This window comes from Hypanus sabinus, chromosome 23 (assembly GCF_030144855.1).
Source record: "Hypanus sabinus isolate sHypSab1 chromosome 23, sHypSab1.hap1, whole genome shotgun sequence".
Lineage (NCBI taxonomy): Eukaryota > Metazoa > Chordata > Chondrichthyes > Myliobatiformes > Dasyatidae > Hypanus > Hypanus sabinus.
The window spans coordinates 38,497,389-38,519,653 of NC_082728.1; positions in this window are offsets into that span (position 1 = coordinate 38,497,389).

The following is a 22,265-nucleotide window of genomic DNA, read 5'->3' on the forward strand; positions in this document are numbered from 1 at the left end:
GTTGGGAAAGATGAGATTGTGAGCAACTCCAAACCACAGGCTGCACTGGAGCCCCAACGAATTACTGATGGGTCAAGCAAGCCGACTCCCTTATGGAGTAAGTTATGGGTTGCATTGGACCTGGAACTTACAGGGATAAGATGACCAAATATGTAAAGGGTCTCTATAACCAGTTTAAAATGTTGAGGCTCGGAGCAAAACAACAGCAACGTATTGCCGATCAGAGAGCCAGAGGGAGAGAAAAGAAACCTCCTACAGCCAGGAGATCACGCCATGATAGGCAGGGTTCGCTCCCAGGTGGATAGGACCACAGGTGATGCTACTGACAAAAGGCACTTGTGTTTATATACAGACCCGGCGAGACAGCCAGTGGAAAGACTGGTTAAACCGTATGACTCACCTTCTTTTCATCCTCATAGACAAAACGAGGGATCGTCTGCCTTTTCACAGTGTCATTACAGAGAATCTAAGTGATGAACACCAGCCTGTGCCACATCTGACCACGCCTGATGGATGTCGACCCACAAATGAAAGAAGGTTGCCTGGATTGGGAAGCATGGCTTATGAGAATAGGTTGAGTGAACTCGGCCTTTTCTCCTTGGAGCGACGGAGGATGAGAGGTGACCTGATAGAGGTGAATAAGATAGTGAGAGGCATTGATCGTGTGGGTAGTCAGAGGCTTTTCTCCAGAACTGAAATGGCTATCACGAGAAGGCATAGTTTTAAGGTGCTTGGAAGTAGAGACAGAGAAGATATCAGGGGTAAGTTTTTTATGCAGAGAGTGGTGAGTGCGTGGAATGGGCTGTCAGTGGTGGTGGTGGAGGCGGAAACGATAGAGACTCCTGGATGGCTACTTGGAGCTTAGAAAAATAGAGGGCTATGGGTAAAGCCTAGGTAGTTCTAAGGTAGGGAGATGTTTGGCACAGCTTTGTCGGCAGAAAGGGCCTGTATTGTGCTATAGGTTTTCTATGTTTCTAGAATGGAAACTCAAATGCAGAAGACACAGTGAGAGTATGTCAATGTATCGTGAATAAAGTTTAAAGTATAATGTTAACTATTCTTTGTAACGAAGGGTGGATCTTGGAGGTAGATGATTATTAGTATAGATCAGAACAGTAAGATATTGGGGAAAATGAAGTTAACGGAAGGACATCAAGCTTCACAACCTGGATGGCAAGGCAGACCGAGAAGGAGAAGAAATCGCACACACCGTGCGGAGTGAGCACTAATCAGCAGGGCCCTTTCGGTGGTTGGACCAGTGATCGAAAGGACAGTCCAGGGTGAGGTCCTTGCAGCTATTCTGATAGAGACTGCTCCAAGCCCTCCTGTAGGTTGATCAAAAAGACTGGTTGTCAAGATTATTCTGATAACCTTCTGTTGTGGCATGGAGTGTGAACCGGAAACAAAATTAGCTTGCTGTGACCCTGCCCACAGAGTGACTACTGACAGCTACCACTGCTAGTTTTAGCTATCAGAAATTGAAGGGGCAAAGAGGAGGGGATCAAGTTTCTGGAATGTTTTATTGCCATCTTTGTGTAATCTTATAAGGAGCCATTTAGGGATGTTAGATAGTACAGATGTAGCTACACATAGGTTAATAAATGGGGAAGGGATCCAAAGTGAAGGACATTTTCACTGTCCTGCTTAATCAGATCCTCCTTAAAGTTTTCCCTTCCTGGAACAGATCTCTGTCCAAGGGCCACGAGGATGGTGTGTTAGGGAGTATTCTGGGGTTATGTGAATCTAGCAGGTACAAATTCCAACAAGAACCAGGCTTCAGTTCTTATCATAAATGTAAGCAAATTCAGGAATCGAGCAATTAACTTACATTTTGTTCTGTTGTAAACTGCAAGCAGTAAATTGAAGTTAAAAGCATATGTAAGATCCGAATGTTAAGACAATGGGATTGTGTTAATTGGCTTGCATCAAACCAGGCAGCAAGGGCTAAGATATTTGCACCACTGGCTTGAGCTCACACTGGTAGACCGGACTGATGTGGTCACTTAGCAGATCAAACATGGCTGCAGGTGTAGGAAATGCATAGTTTTTGTGTACTCAAAGACAGCCCTGACATTTATTTTGGGTGTCTGGCTCTCTGTTGGTGAAAGTTTTTGGAATATTTGTATACATTTGTTTCTCCCAAAGACGTTTGGACCTTCAGAGGTGTTTTAACAATTAGAATGTACTTCCACAATGTATCTTAAAGGAACCATTTATCAACCCAAGGTATTGAAGTAAACAATGCCTTTGTTACTACTGAAATTGCAATGACTCACCAGGTCTCAACAAGAATGAAGCACTAGTAACATTGTACTATTTATTACATAACTTGTATCATTAATGCACCTCATGCTAAATATTTATCATATACTGTATTTTATTATTTGTTAATGTACTTGTGGCAATATTAAACTACGTGGTGTGTGTGAGTTATATGTACTGCATTGTTCAAAATTCAAAGTACTTCTGTTATCACAGTATGTATACATTATATAACCTTGAGATTGTCTCCCTACAGGCAACCACAAACAGAAACCCAAAAGTACTCATAAAAGTAGACCAACAGACACCCAATGTGCAGAGAGAAAAAAAGCCAAGTCGTGCAAACAGTAAAAGTAAGCAAATAGCATTTAGAACAAAAGTGAGTCCACGGACACGAAGCCCAGAGCAGGCCACAGCCTCCGTTCACTGCAGAGCGAAGTAAACATCACCGAGCAGCGAGCAGATCCAACTCGACTCTCGCACCCTGCCTTTTCGATCCATCCAGCTTATCGTTTAAATCATTCAAACATCGGTTCATCCCTCGCAGTAGGACTCAGGCCCTGTTGCATCAACACACTCTGGACCTGGACTCTGCCGCCACTTTTCAGGCCATACCCGGCCTTTCCAAATTGGCCTTCCCCTAGATCTCAAGCAAACCTTGCTCTTGGTCTAGGTGGACGGGCCTCCAATCTGCCTCTCCTCCGCTGGGGCTTTACTCCGCTCCACTCACCTCGAATTTTTGCCTCGAATATGCCTCAATCTCTCCCACTTTGCCTCGAATATGCCTCAATCTTTCCCACTTTGCCTCGAATATGCCTCAATCTCTCCCACTTTGCCTCGAATATGCCTCAATCTTTCCCACTTTGCCTCGAATATGCCTCAATCTCTCCCACTTTGCCTCGAATATGCCTCAATCTCTCCCACTTTGCCTCGAATATGCCTCAATCTCTCCCACTTTGCCTCAAACATGCCTCATTTCTCCCACTTTGCCTTGAGCATGCCTCGATCTCACTTCAACTGCCTCGCACCTGCACACTTCAACCCTCAACTCAGCCTCATCTTTGCTCGCCTCTCCATTGTTTGCGGTGATTGGTTACTATATTCTTACACGAAAAAGTGTTGTTGATAAAGTATTTAGTTGTACTTTTTGTTTTGTTTGCCACCAGTAAGTAGTCGCTTCCCTTCACTGGCACAATCTTAAACCTTGGTCCAGAGGTTTTGCAGTATACAGATGAATGACAAGAACTTGAACTTCAGCATATTTATAAACAGGATAAACGGGACCGAAAGTCATACAGTTTTCATCTGAGGAAATACATTTGTAGATGAGCTTCTATGTGACTGCTTTGAGTTGATAGATTAGCATTCCAAGTTTCAGCAGCCAGTTTAGATGAGTATACCCCCAGCTGCCTCAGACATCATCAGCAATATATCTGTGTGCAACAGCATTCCTGACTCTCCACCTGGGGACTTGCAAGACTAACAGTTGTGAAAGCCGAGGGGAAGCTATGGACGTGCTGAAGGAAGCCCTGACCACCGTCAGAGATGGAGGACCTTCATTGCTGCCCTAAATACCAGTGGCATAATCGGCAGTAAATCAGCTACATGCTGTAAAGGGCTACAAAATAAATTCAGGCAGCATAGCCAACAACAGCGCATCTCTTGCCAATGAGTTCGGAGTAGATGTTGAACAGAATGGAATTGGAATGTCACACACCACCCCAACAGCCTCGGTTGCACCTGAATCCACAATCACTGTTGCAGGCATATGATCAGCTTTCTGAAGAGTGTACAGAAAGCATCTGGCCTGGATGGTGTCCCTACCCATGTTAGTAGATCCTGTAAAGATCAACTGGTATTTTCATTTTTAACCTTTCTGGTTGTAAGACTGTCATCCCAGTGCCTACAAGAACAAAGTAACATGCTTCAATTACTACAGTCCAGTGGCTCTGACACCCACCATCATGAAGAACTTTGAATGATTTGTTATGTCACCTATTAGGTCCAGACTCCCAGACAACCTTGACACATTGTAATTTGCCTACTGCTAAAAGAGGTCAACAGTGAACATCATCCACTTGGCCCTATGCACATCTCTTGAACATTGGCACCCACATTAGACTATTGTTTATTGATAACAGTCTGCAATTTTATTGTCTATCCATACTGCACTTTTCTCTGAAACTGTAACACTTTATTCTGCATTCATTTAATACCGTATATTATTCTATGTATTTCAATACACTGTTGTAAGGAGTTGATCTGTAGGAACAGTATGCAGGACAAGCTTTCCACTCTACTTTGCTACATATAACAATGATAATAAGAAAAATAAGAATAAATCTTTCTTATGAAAAAATACAAATTAATTGGCTGTGAAGATTCAAGATCTAATACAGGTGTTTGCTTAGAAATACTTTGCTATGGAGCCAAAGTTCTGATATGAAAAAGGCAGGAATAGATTTGTCTTCTTCCAGGTAGATTCATCTGTAGCTTGTGTGATTCTTCTAGTGTTGAATTTCTGAGTATTGACATATAGAGATATTTGAAAACCATGCAAAGGAATTGATTTACAGAATAATATTTCAAAAACTGCGCGCTTCCCTCTGACACATTTAAGACTTTTTTGGCTAACACAGAAAGGTAATAAATATATAAACAAACCAGCAAGGAAAGTTGCTATGAAGACTGTTGAATTAAATATGTAGGTGTTGACCTACATACACGCTAAACTACAAACTGAAAACAGATCCTTCTTAACACTTGAGACTAGCTTCAGTCAGATCAGGAGTTATAATGTTTGAGTGTGTGCTTCCTGTACTATTTGCTGGGGAATTAGAGAAAGGGAACTTGGCAGACATAAAAAAGAACAGAGGAGCACAATCACAGGTTATAAAACACAGATTTTAATAGCAATTGGCAATGTTTTAGTTTCCACACAGCCACTCCACATATGTTCATCGAGAGGAGATGTGTCTATACATGCTGAAAGAAGGCAATTTAATTTGAAGTAGTCACTGTGGAAATAGATATGCATGTGTTTACCTGCAAACATAAAACCGAGTATTTTAAGCATTGATAAGGAGCCTTAGAAAGCTCGCAGGAAGTAATAATAAAAGGTTTTTAGTTTGCCTTTAAAAGTGTACACAGAATGTTTGATTGCATGCAATGTCACTGCCTGTAGACATGCACATTGCAATAATAATAAAAGAAATGTAGGCATTTAATATGAAGAAAATTGGAATACCAAGCAAAAAAACAGGAAAATTTATCTGACAGGTGCTGAAAAAAAATAAAATAAAGCTTTAGTTAACTCTGATATGGCCTCTTTCCTTAGAAATTCCCTGATTTTCACATTCTTTCTAGGTGAGCAGATTAAGGTATAAGCCCACTGCGAAGCAAAGAGTGTGAGATCAGTGTGGTGTTAAACTTTAAAATTCAAACCAAATAAAATGAACATAAACAAATGCACACTTTATTACACAGTTAAAGCGATCTAGATTAGAGCATCTATAACATTATTTTCATATAACCTGATTTTATGACCCTGTATATTACAAGAATAAGAATCCTCGTCTGATATTGAAACTATAAATGGAGTTATGGAACATTTAGAAATCAAGAAGACTTTAGCACCACACATTGGGATAATGGGCTCAATATTTGTAATGACGTTCACCAAAATTTATTGGATTCCAATACAGTTTAAATGTTAATAATCTTTCTTTGAGAAACAAGTGAAGTTCAACAAAAACATGCAAGAAATTACAAAATTACTAGATTTGATGCAAGTATTAGCTAACATAGTAAATGATAATGCACAGATTATAGAGATCTCAGCCTGAAGATGATCTGCTGTTGTAACTGTCAGACAGCTGAAGTCGATTATGTTGGCCTCATAACAAATTAACAAGCAGAATTTGAATGTTGCTTCACTATTTTGCTCTGTTTTTTTCACAATAGTTTTTATATTTCTTGTACCTTATAGTATTTTTTATGTGTTGCACTGTACTGCTGCTGTAAAACAGCAGATTTCAAACATAGGTTAGTGATAATAAGCCAGCGTCCGATTCTGAAAGCAGAGTAAATGCTGTTTTACATAGTAACCACCAAAAAAAGATTTGTCGCCACAACTGTGAAGATTGTGGATATGTTCATATACATCAATGATTATCATAATACATGTCACCTGTATTTAATTGTTGCTCCCCTGAGCATATTTGGCAATGGTATGTATTTCAGACGCATTCTGTAAAAGGCCTTTAAATTCAACATCAGAATACCGCTCCAGTAATAGTTAGCACAGCTTCAATAGATTGTGCTTGTCTTTTCTCTGATATGGGTATCACATTATCATTTGAAGCTAGTTTTGCTTGGACTGAAAACTCTGAGGAATGCATGATAATAAATGGCATTCATCCAGAATCTTTCATGATGAGGTACTTCAAAGTATTTTTCCCAATTAAATACTTCATGAAATAAAGCAATTATGCATAAGATAATATGGACAATTTTCAAATAAGCTGCCTATTTCACAAAAACTGTGTTAAGGAAAATGTGAGAACACAATGCATTTTAATAATACTAACCTAGAGACTTTTTGTGTCACTTAAATAGTAATGACATTATTCTGCTAAAAGATCAGTTAATTTCATTGCTTACAAGATAATTTCCTAGTTGGAAGTGTTCTTCAGTCATTTTATCTAAACTAAATGTTTATATTTATAATTTATATATAATTATCGAACTTTTGCTTCTGTGTTAAGTAAGAAAGTATACTAATTCAGTTTCATATATTTGCTTCTGCCATAAACTTGCAGTTCAACTTGGGTTTTGGAGTTATCTTCGAATAGTGAGCTATTTGCAAGCACTCAACTCTTTGCCTTAGTGTTAACTGTGGTCATTGAGATATTGCTTCAAACCAGCATAAAATCCTCATTAGAGCACAGCAGATAGCTCTCCTCAACTTCCACCATCTCCAACAGGATGCCACCGCCAAGCATACCTCCCTTTGTGACTCCCTGGTCCACTCATCCCTCCCCAGTGATCTCCCTCCTGGTACTTACCCTTGCAAATGGATCAAATGCCACACCTGCCCCTACACCTCCTCTCTCACAACAGCTCAGGGCCCCACACAGTCCTTCCAGTGAAGGTGAAACTGAACCTGTGCGTCTGTTGGGGTTATCTACTACATCCAGTGCTCCCTCTGTAGCCTGCTGTATATCAGTGAGACTCGACATAGCTTGGAAGACCACTTCACTGAACACCTACGCTTTGTCCACCAGAAAAAGCAGGATCTCCCAGGCGCCACCCACTTCAATTCTACTTCCCATTTCCATTCTGACACTTCAGTCCACGGCATCCCCTACTGCCGTGATGAGGCCACAATCAGATTTGAGGAGCAACGCCTTATCTCCTGTCTGGGTAGCTTCCAATCTGATGGTGTGAACATTGACTTCTCAAAATTGTGGTAATTGCCCCCATCCCTTTCCTTCACCATTCCCTATTTTTGTTTCCCTCTCTTCCCTTATCTTCTTACCTGCCCATCACCTCCCTCTGGTGCTCCACATCATTTCCTTTCTTCCATCGTCTTCTAGCCTCTTCTATCATATTCCATTTCCCCTTCTCCAGCCCATTATCTCTTTCACTAATCAACCTCCCAGCTCTTTACTTCACCCCCTTTCCCCTCCAGTTTCACCTATCTCCTACCACCTTGTACTTCTTCCTCCCCACTCCCATCTTCTTACTCTAACTTCTCCTCTTTCCTTCCAGTCCTGATGAAGGGTCTCAGCCTGAAATGTCGACTGTACTTGTTTCCGTAGATGCTGCCTGGCCTGCTGAGTTCCTCCAGCATTTTGTGAGTGTTGCTCAGATTTCCAGCATTTCCAGCTTTTCTTGTGCTTGTGATAACAATCTGGCATCATGTGAACTGAGCTGAGTTCATTCTAAAATTAACACAAATGCAGTCACTGAGTGTAAGTAGAAGACCACTTACTTCATTTTCAGCTTCTTGATAGGTATTTACTGCTAGGTGGCTTATAAAAGTGGAGGGAGAAGGAAATGCTATTCTAAATGGTTGGATTTTGGTGTTTCTCATTATACTCAATCTATACCTAATCAGGAGTTGAAGGAACATTGTCTCCTGATCTGGAGATATCTTAGACCTTCATGCCATTACGTGCAAAATATAAGCTGCAGGAGGAATTCAGTGGGTCAAGCAGCATTTGTGGAGGGAAATGAACAGTTGTCATTTTGCGTTGAGTCCCTTACTCCGGACTGAAAAAAGGTGAAGGGAAGAGTTGAAACGAGAGCCGGAAAATGATAGGTAGATCCATGTGAAGATGAGTGATAGGCAGATGAAGGACAGAAGAGTGGAAACAGAGGCGGAGGCAGCAAAGGGCTACAAATGATGGAATCTAACAGGTGGAAGATGGAGAATGGCGTGGGCAGATGCGAGCAGTCAGGCGGGGGAACCCGCCAGTGGGAGGCATGTGTGAGTAACGGGTAGATGGAATGGTTGGAGGAGAGAACAAAACAGGTGGATAGGGCACTGGGAGATTGGAAGGGCGTAGGAGGCAGTGGGTAGGTAAGGTGCAGAGAGAAGAAGGGACAGAGTGGGAGTTGGTTACCTGACATTGGAGAATTTAAGGTTCATTCTTTGGTTATTTACCATGACTCTTTGTAGGAAGAAAATCCTTTTTAGTTTCCTCCTACTTCTTTTCAGGTGGTAAAGTTGAAACTGATTGGGAAGGGGAATTAAAGTATCAGAGTTACATAGAGCTTAGCTTGTCAATCCAACCAAAAGAACCAGGTGTTGCAACTGTTATCCTTGTGCAGAGAACACTCTATCAGTAACTGATGGTGTGATCATATTCCAGCTCATTCTCTGCTGACCTAGATGTCATAACATTTGAATCAAATATAACGAACTGAGTACTGAATATCCTTAAAAGACTATGGAATCCCCTCCAGAAACCCAGAGGGAGCTCATGGCTATTCAAATAACAGACACAGGTCGATATTTGTATGCTTCACCCTTAAAGTCAATGCAAAAGTTCAAATAAGACCATATATGGATAACAGCAGTAATTTAAGTATAAACTAGGAGACTGGTGCTGCTGTCTTAAAATAAATTTTCATGCACTAAATTCTCAAATAAATTTGTTATGTTTACTCAGCTGAAGTGGACAGAACTTGACCTGCTTCAAGTAACCTTTGATCAGAAAACACAACCAATTGCATTAAGAAGTACCAAAGGAAATTCTATATTTATTTTCTGGAGAACGGTAAATTCTGAAGTTTCTTTTTGCAATAAATATTTTCCATCTGGCATTTGAGAGGCTTCAAAATCTTATATTGAACATTGGAATTCATAAATATGTGCAGCGCTGTGGATTAGATTTTGATATTTTCCAGCACATTTGAATTTTGTTGAAGGTTCTGACTCACACTGGACCTGTTATGCTTTTGAGCCTTTAGCTAACTCCCCAGCCTTCAGCTGTGAATCCAGAACACATGCGCAAGGAGGCTCTGACCTCAAGTCTTTGCTACCAGCTCAGTTCTTTATCTTCAGGTTAATTTCTGCTTATTCATACATTCCACCAAGTGTTAGTTATGAATAATCAAAACCATGATTCTTGCATTATTTTCCTCATCTTTTCTTTACAAGGCAGAGAACATTATTAATATTACTAGACAGCAGCCTAGACTAATGAACTGAAGAAAGAAGTTCAAATCCTACCTGTTTAAATTTTGCTAATTAAATACATCAGGATAGTAATGACCATGAAACAAACCATCTGATTCTCCAATATCCTTTAGGGGCAATAAATCTACTCTCTTAACCCAGACTAGTCCATGTGTGACCCACAAATATGTTGACTCTAAATTACTCTCCAGAATAGTCTAATAAAACACTCTATTCAAGAGAAATCAAAAGAATCTGTAGCAATAAAAAGGGATTCAATCAACAAGTTAGATGTAATGTATGCAGGTAATGTTGACTTTCTATGAAAGAATGAAAAAGAATTTCATGTAACATTGAATACCTTTGCTGCTGATCACTTAACTCAGCAGAAATGTAAAATTATCTGCATTATTCTTGCTATTTGTTAATGAAATTTATGCAGCAAAAATCTATATTACATGCTAAATCACATTCATCACATAAAAGTACAATAAACTTTTTCAGTTCTGCATAATCCTTTAATTTCTATTATTTATGAACACAACTTTGAGACAATTATTTAAGTTCTAGGAAGGATATTTACTTATTTATAAATTTATTTATATACAACTGACTTTTTCTAATATTTAGTAAATAAACTTGGAAGATTAAAAAAAGTCTCTAAAAGGAGAAATAAAAGTTAAACTGTGCCTGGAATTTTGGACTCAACACACAGATTGTAAGGCTCCATTTCGGATGAACCCAATTTATTGCTGATGTTTCCTCAATACTGATGTTCATTTTTCTTCATAATATGATGAAGTGGAATCAGCACTGTGCTTACGTTGGGTAGATATCTAGCAAATATCTATCCAAATATCTAGATATTTGGATCCAACTCTTCGTCATGCCAAAAGAAACTTCAAATGGCATCAAAAACACATAAGATTGATAAGAAAGAACAACTGCTAAAAGTAGAGAAAGAAACTAGTTTTGCATTTCATAGGAACGAATATTTGTATGTATATTCACCAGACTTTCAAGTTTAATAACATTATGGGAGCTTGTTCATATGTGTGGGTGTCCATAAGTAACCTATTCTTAACCAGGGGTGGTCTGTATGCTTGGTCTTGCTTTTATCCCAAATGGTATTCTTGTATGCAAATAAAACTATTTTAGTGTTAACTGTAGAAGTACTGCTGACTTTTTTCATCCATATTCAACCAGATATGAATGCAAAACAGGTCTAACTTAAGAAAGAGTTTAGCCTTTGCCAATTTGAAATATAAATTTTGAAACAAGAGCAGAGGTTGTGGTCCTTTATCCTCTTCTCCATTAAAGTCATGTTATGATTTCCATGGACCCAGCAATTTTATCTGCTTTAAGCATCAGCAGAATGGACACACTCACGATTACCCTTTGTCACTCCAGGTGGCCCAGCTTTTCTACCAGAAGTTGCAATGAATTTGGTACTGGTGTGGTTTTACAAAAGAGCAGTTTGCCTTTGGATTGAATACAAGTGTGAGTCTGATCGCCTCAAATGCTTTAAACAGAATTTTGAAGCTTTTTTTCATAGTGTTCCAACTGTTTAATTATATAAGGTTTGACAGTCAATACTTCTTTTCCAATCAATCCTAAATCATTTCTACTCTCCCAGGAGAGCTAGTCTGTTTACATAATTGCTAGCCTTGTTTGTTGGCCTGCAATGGTAGAATACCCATTCCAGTGTCCTAATGTTCCTAATGTTTTTCCAGAATATGTTTCCACAATGATGCCAAGTTTTTTTATCCCACCACTAATGACTTAAATGTGATTATAGATGTATTTTATTCATTACTCAACCTCAATACTAAGCCGTCTTTCAATGGCTTTCCTCTATAATTTATTGTTTCGTTTTGGTGGAATATTCATTGATTACCATTATTTTGACTACTTTATTTTTGTCAAGTCCTGCATGCACAGGTGTGACAGAACAGGTTGGTGATGCCAACTCTCCCGCTAATCTTGCTGCTTTCTCCGGTTGGCCACTCCTCCTCGTTCTGTCCCTGCTCTAGTTTCCCCAGTAGTTCACACACTTTGCCCTCCCGTTCTGCAGTTATTGGGAGTTCACCATTTACACACCCCAACAGTAAAACAATCGCTGACTTGGGTAATCAAAACAATCCCTTCAGTTAACGTGTTGTACTGGTTTATGAGGTTTTTAACTCATAAAAGTAAGGATTCTAAACACAGGCATTTCAAACAGTTTTATTTATTTTCACTCACACCGTTACATCAGCTTGTAGACAGCAGAATACCCCTAAGAGACCTGAGGGACAGTTTGGGGCATCCTCAAACTATTAGTGGGAGCAAGCGCATCACATTCTATGCAGGCAGATTTAAACCCTCAACTTGGCTTTGCTGAAAGGTGTGGAGATTGGATTTGACAGTTAACCATAAGACCATAAGACGTAGGAGCAGAATTAGGCCATTTGGCTCATCGAGTCTGCTCTGCCACTTAATCATGGCTGATCCTTTTTTTCTCCTCCTCAACCCCATTTTCCGGCCTTCTGCCCATAACCTTTGATGCCATGTCCAATCAAGAGCCTCTCAATCTCTCCCTTGAATACACCCAACGACCTGACCTCCACAGCTGCACGTGGCAACAAATTCCACAAATTCACCACCACCTGGCTAAGAAATTTCTCCACATATCTGTTTTGAATGGATGCCCCTCTATCCTGAGGCTGTGCCCTCTTATCCTATATTCTTCCAGCATGGGAAACATCCTTTGCTCCTCAACTCTAGTCTAGTTCTTTCAACATTCAAAAGGTTTATATGAGATCACCCCCATCCTTCTAAATTCCTGCGAGTACAGACCCAGAGCCATCAAAAGTTCCTTGTATGATAACACTTCCTTTCCCAGAATCATCCTTATGAACCTCATCTGGGTCCTCTCCAATGCCAGCACATCTCTTCAAAGATTAGGAGCCCAAAACTGTACACACTACTCAAGATGAGGCCTCACCAGTGCCTTATACAGCCTCAGCATCATATCCCTGCTCTTGTATTCTGGACCTCTTGAATGAATGCTAACATTGCATTGGCCTTCCTCACCACCAACTCATCCTGTAAGTTAACCTTTAGGGTGTTCTGCACAAGGACTCCCAAGTCCCTTTGCATCTCAGATTCTCAGATTTTCTCCCCATTTAGAAAATAGTCTGCACATGTATTTCTACTGCCAAAGTGCAGGACCATGCATTTTCCAACATTATATTTCATTTGCCACTTCCTTGCCCATTCTCCTAATCTGTCTAAGTCCTTCTGCACCCTACCTCTTTCCTCAACACTACCTGCCCCTCCACCAATCATCGTATCATCTGAAAACTTGGCAACAAAGCTATCTATTTCGTAATCTAAATACTTTATATAAAGCACAAAAAGAAATGGTCTCAAACCAACCCCTACCAAACACCACTACTCACTGGCAGCCAACCAGACAAGGATCCTTTTATGCCCCTTGCTGCTTTCTTCCAATCAGCCAATGCTCTAACCAGCTTAGTAACTTTCCTGGAATAACACAGGCTCTGTAACTTGGTAAGCAGGCTCATGTGTGGCACCTTGTCAAAGACCTTCTGAAATTTCAAATATACAACATCTATTACACCCCCTTTATCTAACCTACTTGTAATCTCCTCAAAGAATTCCAACAGGTTCGTCAAGCTGGATTTTGCCTTAAGGAAACTATGCTGACTTTGTCTTATCTTGTCCTCTGTCACCAAATACTCCAAAACCTCATCCTTAACAATTGACTCTACCACCTTCTGAGGTTAGGCTAACTGGTCTAACTGCCTTCCTCCTTTCTCAAAGAGTGGAGTGGCATTTGCAATTTTCCAGTCTTCTGGAATTTTTTTTTAAGCCCTTAACTCTGAGTCATCAGGATGCCATCGTGACAGCTTTTTTTTTTAGCAGGCTTTCTTGTTTTTACAAGGCTGAGTTGCTAGCTCAATGCTCAACCCAGCATGAATGGAAAGTGTGCAAGGGAGCTGGCTGGATTCGAACTCGGGAGCCTTCGCTCTGAAGTCCAGCGCTGAAGCCACTATGCCACCAGCTGGCATTCTGGCACCATGCCAGAGTCCAATGATTTTTGAAAGATCATTTCTAATGTCACCACAATCTCTACCGCTACCTCTTTCAGAACCCTTGGGTGCAGTTATCTGCTCTGGGTGACTTATGTACTTTTAGATCTTTCAGCTTTTTGAGCACCATCTGCCTTGTAATAGTAACTGCACCCTCTTCTCTTCCTTTACACACTATAATACCAGGCACACTGCAAAATACTCATTTAGTTCATCTGCCATCTACTTGTCCCCTGTTATTATTTCTCCTGCCTGATTTTCCAAGAGTCCTATATCCACTCTCATCTTTCTTTTTACATACTTGAAAAAGATTTTACTATCTACTTTGATATTATTTGCTAGCTTTCTTTCATATTTCATCTTTTCCCTTCTAATAATTCTTTCAGTTGCTCTCTGTAGGTTTTTAAAAACTTCCCAATCCTCTACCTTCCCACTAAATTTTAGTTTTGTTGTATGCCCTTTCTTTTGCTTTTTTAATAGCTTTGACTTCCCTTGTCAGCCACAGTTGTACTATTTTACCATTTGAGTATTTCTTCACTTTTGTAATACATATGTCCTCTACCTTCCTCATTTCCCCCAGAAATGCACGCCATTGCTGTTCTGCTCACATCCCTGCCAGCAGCTCCTTCCAATTTACTTTGGCCAACTCCTCTCATGCCACTGTAATTTCCCTTACTCCATTGAAATATTGACTTTACTTTCTCCCTATCAAATTTCAAGTTGAACTCAATCATATTGTGATCACTGGTTCCTAAGGGTTCTTTCCCCTTAAGCTCCTTAATCTCTTCCAGTTCATTACATAACACCCAATCCAGTCTAGCTGATCCCCTAGCAGGCTCAGTGACAAACTGCTCTAAAAAGCTATCTGTTAGACATTTAACAAACTCACTCTCTTGAGATCCATTACCAACCTGATTTTCCCAATCGACCTGCACGTTAAAATCTCCCATGACTATCATAATATTGCCCTTTTGACACACCTTTACTATTTCCTGCTGTAACCTGTGGTCCGCCTCCAGCCACAGTTGGGGGGCCTGTATATAACTGCCATCAACGTCCTTTTACCCTTGCATCTTCTTACCTCAATCCACAAAGATTCAACATCTTCTGATCCTATGTCACATCTTTCTACTGATTTGATGCTATTCTTTACCAATAGAGCCATGCCTCCCCCTCTGTCTACCTTCCTATCCCTCCAATACAACGTCTAATCTTGGACATTTAGCTTCCAACTACATCCATGATTCAGTGATGGCTACGGGCATCATACCTGGCAATCTGTAATAGTGCAACAGCATCATCGACCTTATTTCTTATACTCCGTACATTGAGATACAGCTCCTTGAGTGTCATATTCGCTATCTTTTTTGATTATGCATCCCTAATATACTGATACTCACCCTGCTGGCTCGACAATGTTCCATCACCTACCTTCCCTTCCTGACAGTCTGCCTGCATGCTATCTTTGCTTTTTTACCATCTGTCCCATCCTGAGTCCCATCACTGGTTTCCACACCCCTGCCAACTTCATTTAAACCTTCCCCAACAGCCCTAACAAACCTGCCCATGAGAATATTGGTCCCCCTTGGGTTCAGGTGCAACCCATCACTTTTGAGCAGGTTATACCTCTGCCAGGGGAGATCCCAATGATCCAAGAATCTGAAGCCCTGCCCCTGCACCAGCTTCTCAGCCACACATTTATCTGCCAAATTATCCTGTTTCTACCCTCACTGGCGCAAGTCATATTGGAAAGTTAACGACAAAGTCTGTCATGGAGAAAGCCTCTATATATTTGCAAATTTTTGTTCATGTTTGTTTACATTTGTCTATTTGTAAATACTTTTTTTTTTAACAACTTTTGGGCAGGTTTTGAGCTTTTTATTCACCTGGCTCTAAATGAAGCCCCTTACCCTAACGTGCTATGGCAGCTTCCCATCTGTTTTTTCCAGTTGGTGACCCTTGTCGGACACACTTACCTACATCCTATAACAAGGTGTGACAACAGGATATGTACCTTTGCTTTATATAAAGCATCTTACTAGTCTAAAATAATACTCTTATGTCGAACGATTCACACCAGAGCCATGTATTGCATCATTGACCTTCAAATGACCTGCACTCGAAATTGGATCTTCTTCTGCTACTCCTGCCATTGGTTCTTAATCACAATCACATGAACATTCCGTGTTGACCAAAATTCCTTCAATAGTTAAAGGTAATTTCCTTGGAGGTAGCTACAAGGAAGCAATTTAGAAAAATTACAATGCAGCATTAGTTTTTTGGAATGATTATATAATCACTAATCATCTCTCCTGGGTTCTAGTTGCAGGTTCCATAAACTGCTATTTTCCATAACCTCCATTCCCAGGTTTAAATACACTAGCTTGTGACCAAGGTAATAACATAATGATCAACGCTGATATATGTTCATAATTTTGATAGGAATCCAAAAGGATTGATTTATTAACTTTCCAGATGACACATCAGTTGACAGTATGATTGATCATGAGGAAGATGGTCTTCGGTTGAATGAAGATATTGATCAGTTGATAAAATGAGCAAAGCAATGGCATATGAAATTAATCCTGATAAGAATGAGGTGATGTTATTCGTGCAGTCTAATAAGGATAGGAAATACACAATTAATGGTGGACACAAGGTAGTATGGATGAACTCTGACGGTAGCAGCAAAGGTAGGTAATACAGTGAAGGAAGTATACAAGATACCAGCAGTCATTAGCTGAGGCATAGAATATTTTTATAGGAATAGCTATATAAAACATTTTTAGTCCACCGTTAGTCCCCCATCATTGAAATGTCACCACAGCCAATGGACTCACTTTCAAGATCTCTTCATCTCATGCTCTCGGTATTTATTGCTGATTTATTTATTATTATTGTTTCTTCCTTTCGCATTTGCACAGTTTGTTGTCCTCTGCACTCTAGTTGAAAGTCCTAGTTGGGTGGTTTTGCACTGATTCTGTTATAATTATTATTCTATAGATTTGATGAGTATGCCCACAAGAAAATGAATCTCAGGATTGTGCATGGTGACATGTACGTATATAGTGTGACAATAAAATTTACTTTGAAACTTGAACTTTGAGCTGAAGTATTGTGTGCTGCAATGGTCATGCCATTGAAGAAAAAGTACTGAATTATATTGCATTGTACTGGAAAAGTTGCAGCGAAGACTCATCGGGACATTACCTAGGATGGAGCCTTTCACTTTATGAGGAGAGACTGAATAGGCTGGATTTGTTTTCTTTGAAGCAGAGAGCTCCAAGGGAACAAGGCACAGCTACACAAAATTCTGAGGGTATAGACAGGGCAGATGGTAGGAAACTTTTTCTCATAATAAGGGGCTGGCTAGGGCAAGGATAATTCCCCTTAAAGATCAGATTGGATAACTCTAGTGAACCACAGGAAATGGATGAGAATTTCCATTAATATTTCTTTTCAGTTTTTACTGTGAAGCAAACAATAGAAGCTAAGGAAATGGGAAAGTGTGTGATGTTGTCTTAGACAACATACAAATTAGCAGGAAGGAGGTATCATAAACCTTAAGACGCATTAAGGTAGTTTATTCTTCATGGCCTCACCTAGTGTATTCGCTTATGGGAGGCTAGAGAAGAAGTTCCCAGGCCCTTTCAGAGATCTGCCAACATTTAGATCGACATTCAGGAATGTCAACACAGTTCTGTGTCCGACAAATCTCTTAGAGTTTTTTGAGGAGGTAACCAAAAGGGTAGATGAGGGTAGCATAGTGCAAGTTGTCTATATGGACTTTAGCAAATTCCTTGACAAGATTCTTCATTGGAAATTAGTCTGCAAGATTAAATTGCATGGGAACCAGAGGGAGATAGAAGATTGGATTCATTATTGGCTCAGAAGTTAGAAGCAGAGGGTACAGATCAAAGGCTATTTCTCAGACTAAAGGTCTATGTCGAGTGTTATGCCACAGCGGTCGGTGCTGGGGCCTTGGTTAACTCTATTTCATATAAATGATTTGGAAGTGAATGGACAAGGCATGGTTAGTGTATTTGCAGATGATATTAAAATAGGTGATGTTGCGGATAATATATGTTGTAATTAAGGGATCTTGACCAGTTAGTTATGAGAACTGAGGACTGGAAAGTTACTTTCAATCTGGACAATATGAGGTATTGTTCTTTGGGAGGTCAAACTAGGATAGGAGTTAGTGAACAGGAGGATTCTGGGGAGTGTTATTGAACAGAACCACCTAGAAGTGCAAATGAATAGTTCACTGAAATTGGCATCTCAGCTAGATAGGTGGTGAAGAAGGCATTTGGCACTCTGCTCTTCATCAGTTCCAGGCATCGAGTAGACGATTTGCAAAGCAATGTTGCCATTATACAGGGGTGATTGAAAAGTTGCGGCCTAAGGTGGAAGGAGATGAGTTATGCAGCTCTCGTTACATGCATGTGCAGTTCAACTCTCTGGGTGAAAATTCAGAGAGTCTGAAGTTAATAACTCATCTCCTTCTACCTTAGGCCACAAACTTATAAATCACCCCTGCTGTGGACCACTTCTAGAGGTCCAAGACGCTGATTTCTACAAAGAAGTAATCCGTATGCTCCATGACCACAGGACTAAGTGTGTAAATGTACAAAAAGTAAGTGTGCTAGGTTTTCTAAAATTGACTCCTTCTACCTTTGGCCACAAATTTATCAATCACCCTTCGTATTAGATGAATAAACTCTTTATGGCCTTCCATCTGGATACAGGTATCGATTTTAACTGATATTTTGATGACAAACCCTGCCACCTTCATCAGGCATGTCTAGTCCAGTGGTATTTATACCCCCATCATCCACCTCTCCTGATTGGTTAGTCCTCATCCAATCAAGTTTCCGCTATCGCAGGTCATCTTTGACCTGCATAACCTACGATTTGAGCTTCCTTATGCATTAATGGATAGTTTTAATCTGGCAATCCTTTCAGAAATCAATCAGACTCTTAAAGGGGCCGATAGAATAATCAGGAAACCTAATAACAAGGAGGAACCCATTGCTACCCTATATTTTCTGGATCACCAGGATCCTGAAGAAATACTGGTTTATTTGTCATATACGCCATGAAAGCACTAGATCTTTTTTCATTATTTTAGATGTTGGTGAGGTCACATTTGGAGTATTGTGTACAGTTTTGGTTGCTAGGCTATAGGGAAAATGTTATTAAACTAGAGAGTCTGCAGAAAAGATTTACCAGAATGTTGTCAAGATTTATAAGCCTGACTTAAAAGGTGAGATTTCACAGACAAGGACTTCTTCCCCTGGAATGCAAGAGATTGAGGGGGACCTGACAGAGGGGCATAGACAGGGTGAAAACACATAGTCTTTTTCCCAGGGAGGAAATGCTAAAAACAAGAGGGAAAAAGTTTAATATCAGAGATGAAAGATTTAAAGGGGCATCAGGAAAAGCTTCTTCACAGAAAGGATTTGGAATGAGCTGCTGGAAATTGTGGTTGAGGCCAGCACGTTAGCAACATTTAAAAGTGATCAAGGTAAGTACATCAGTAAGAGAGGTTTAGAGGGCTATGGGCCAATGTTTTGCCGATGGGACTAGCTCGCAGTTTTGCTGAAGGGCTTATTTCCATGTAGTATAACAGAGGTGTCAAAAAGGAGAGGACACAGATTTAGGATAAGAGAGAAGAGGATTAGAAGAGACTTGGAAACCGGAACACACTGCCTGAGAGTTGGTAGAAGCACAACATTGAAACAGACACTTAATATGTCCTGTCAAGGCACAGAAGGATACATATCGAGTGCTGATAAATGGGAACAGTGTAGGTGGGTAATAGATGGACCTGCTGGGTCTTTCCCTATAAGTTAGGACTTGCTAACTTAAAAACCAAGCATGTTAGGTTCTCAAACTTGCATTTCCAACCTTGGTGTGTAGTAAATAACTTGGCATCCTCACTGACTTTCTTGCCCTTACAATTGTAGAATGTCAGAGAATGTGCATGCCAACATGTGAGATGCAAGGAAATCTCGGTCGATTCAATGTTTCCATTCAGGCTGTCCTATATATAATGATGCACAGTTGACACAATAGATCATAACCAATACCATATATAGATCATAAACATGTGAAAGTCTGAAGATGCTTCACATCCAAAGTAATAAATACAAAATGCAGGAGGAACTCAGCAGGTCAGGCAGCAGCTATGGAAATGAATTAACAGTCAATGTTTTCAGGCTGAGACCTTTCTTCAGGCCATATATAGATAATTGTGCTGGAGTGTGGGAGTGAGGTTGAGGATAATTGATTCCATTAATTTTCTATCATTTACAGTGCCTCGAAATATTTAATCCTTTAACCTTTGTAATCTGTTTGGGTGTAAATCTAAAACTCTTGGATAAGAGAAGAATTGGAGATTACAAATTGATCATTTTTCTCCTGATCTCTTTTGTTTTTGAATATCAGAAGAGCCCAAAGACTGTCATTAGCCTAATGTTCAGTCCATCCCAGAGAGGTAGTGGAATGGAGGCCCCAGGAAGTTAGAACTTTCTTTTGATACAGTCTCATGAATCCTTAGGATTAAAATTCTTTCGTCTGCTCTCCTGAGAGTTTATCCAAGCACTTAAATAAGGAAAACAGAGATACAATATTTCAGTTATAACCAGAACCCTGGGTGTCTTTGAGTTACTTATAAACAACATGTCCCATTGTACTCAGACATCTTCAATAAAGTGGATTATATTGAGAACATTGACTGAAGCTTTTGTATCTTACTTTTCCTCAGTTATTGATTAGAGATTGAAGAATAGTTATGATTGTCCCCATTCATTCTTTCACCGTGTTTGCCTTTCTGTACATCTCATCACATTATGGTAGCCAAAAGTCGAATGCTAATACAGTTGTAATGGTAATATTTCAGTGACTAATACAGAATAGTTTTAAATTCATGGTTAATTTGCTTACTGATAGTCTGGAAAGCATTCCATATCAATGGCACATTTATTCGAAAGCCTTGCTTTTCCTTCCGTCGAGCCTGCCAACTTTTAATTCTAGTCTTGCAACACGTCTTCAGGATATTGAAAATATTCCTTGTATAGCATAATTCCATTGGGAGGTTTAGCTGAGAGTTCAAGTGTAAGCTAAGTACATTAAAAGTTAATAGATTTTATCATTCATTGCTGTGAGGAGGTGCAAAGAAAATGGGAGAAGGATAGTGGGGGATGGAATCTCTTTTTGGTGGGAGTTTGAATTTCGGTCGTACCTCTGCAATGTTGACACTCTGAATACATTGTCTAGCGACTATATGCCATAAAATACTAAAACCATATTTACATCATTGTCTTGTGGAAAATGAAACATAAAATTTAATTCAGATCAACAAATGTATACTTCAATTAAAATATTATTAGAGCAATTGTAAAGCAATTACAACCTATCACCATGTGATAATGGAAACAACTCACTGGATGTCACTTCAGCAAAAAGATTAGAATATTCAGCACCTTAATTACCTCCTGTACCTAATAAAGTAGCCATTGAATGTACAAACGTTTGTATACTTATGGTCTTCTGCTCCTAAAGCCCATCCAATTCAAGGCTCAATGTGTTGTGCATTGCAAGATGTTCTTCTCCACATCGCTGTTGCTATATGTGCTTATTCAAGTTACTGTTGACCTCCTGTCAGCTAGAACCAATGTGGTCATTCTCCTCTGACCTCTCTCATTAACAAGTTACTCTTGCCAACAGAACTCTGCGTACTAGATTTTTTTTTGTTCTTTTGTGGCATTCTCTGTAAACTCTAGAGCAAGGGTTCCCAAACTGAGGTTCACAGACCCCTTGCTTAATGATACTGGTCTATGGCATTTAAAAAAAAAGGTTGTGAACTGTTCTGCAAGATTCCAGGAAATCAGCAGTTTCTGAGATACTCAGACCACCCCGTCTGAAGAACAACTGAACCTCGACCACGTTTGCATGCGTTGAGTTGCTGCCACATGATTTGCTGGTTAGATATTTACATTAACAAGCATGTGTACAGATGCACCTAATAAAGTGGCCACTGTATATCTTAGCAAAAATCTATGCACGTCCATTTTACAATAATCAGCATGTATTTGTTTTTGGCAAAGGGAGATCCACATTTGAAGTGGCCCTTACACGAAAGGGTGCTTCCCAATTCTATTTTTCAATTGTTTGACTCTAATTTGCTGAATTCACACATCAGTGCTCACTATGCC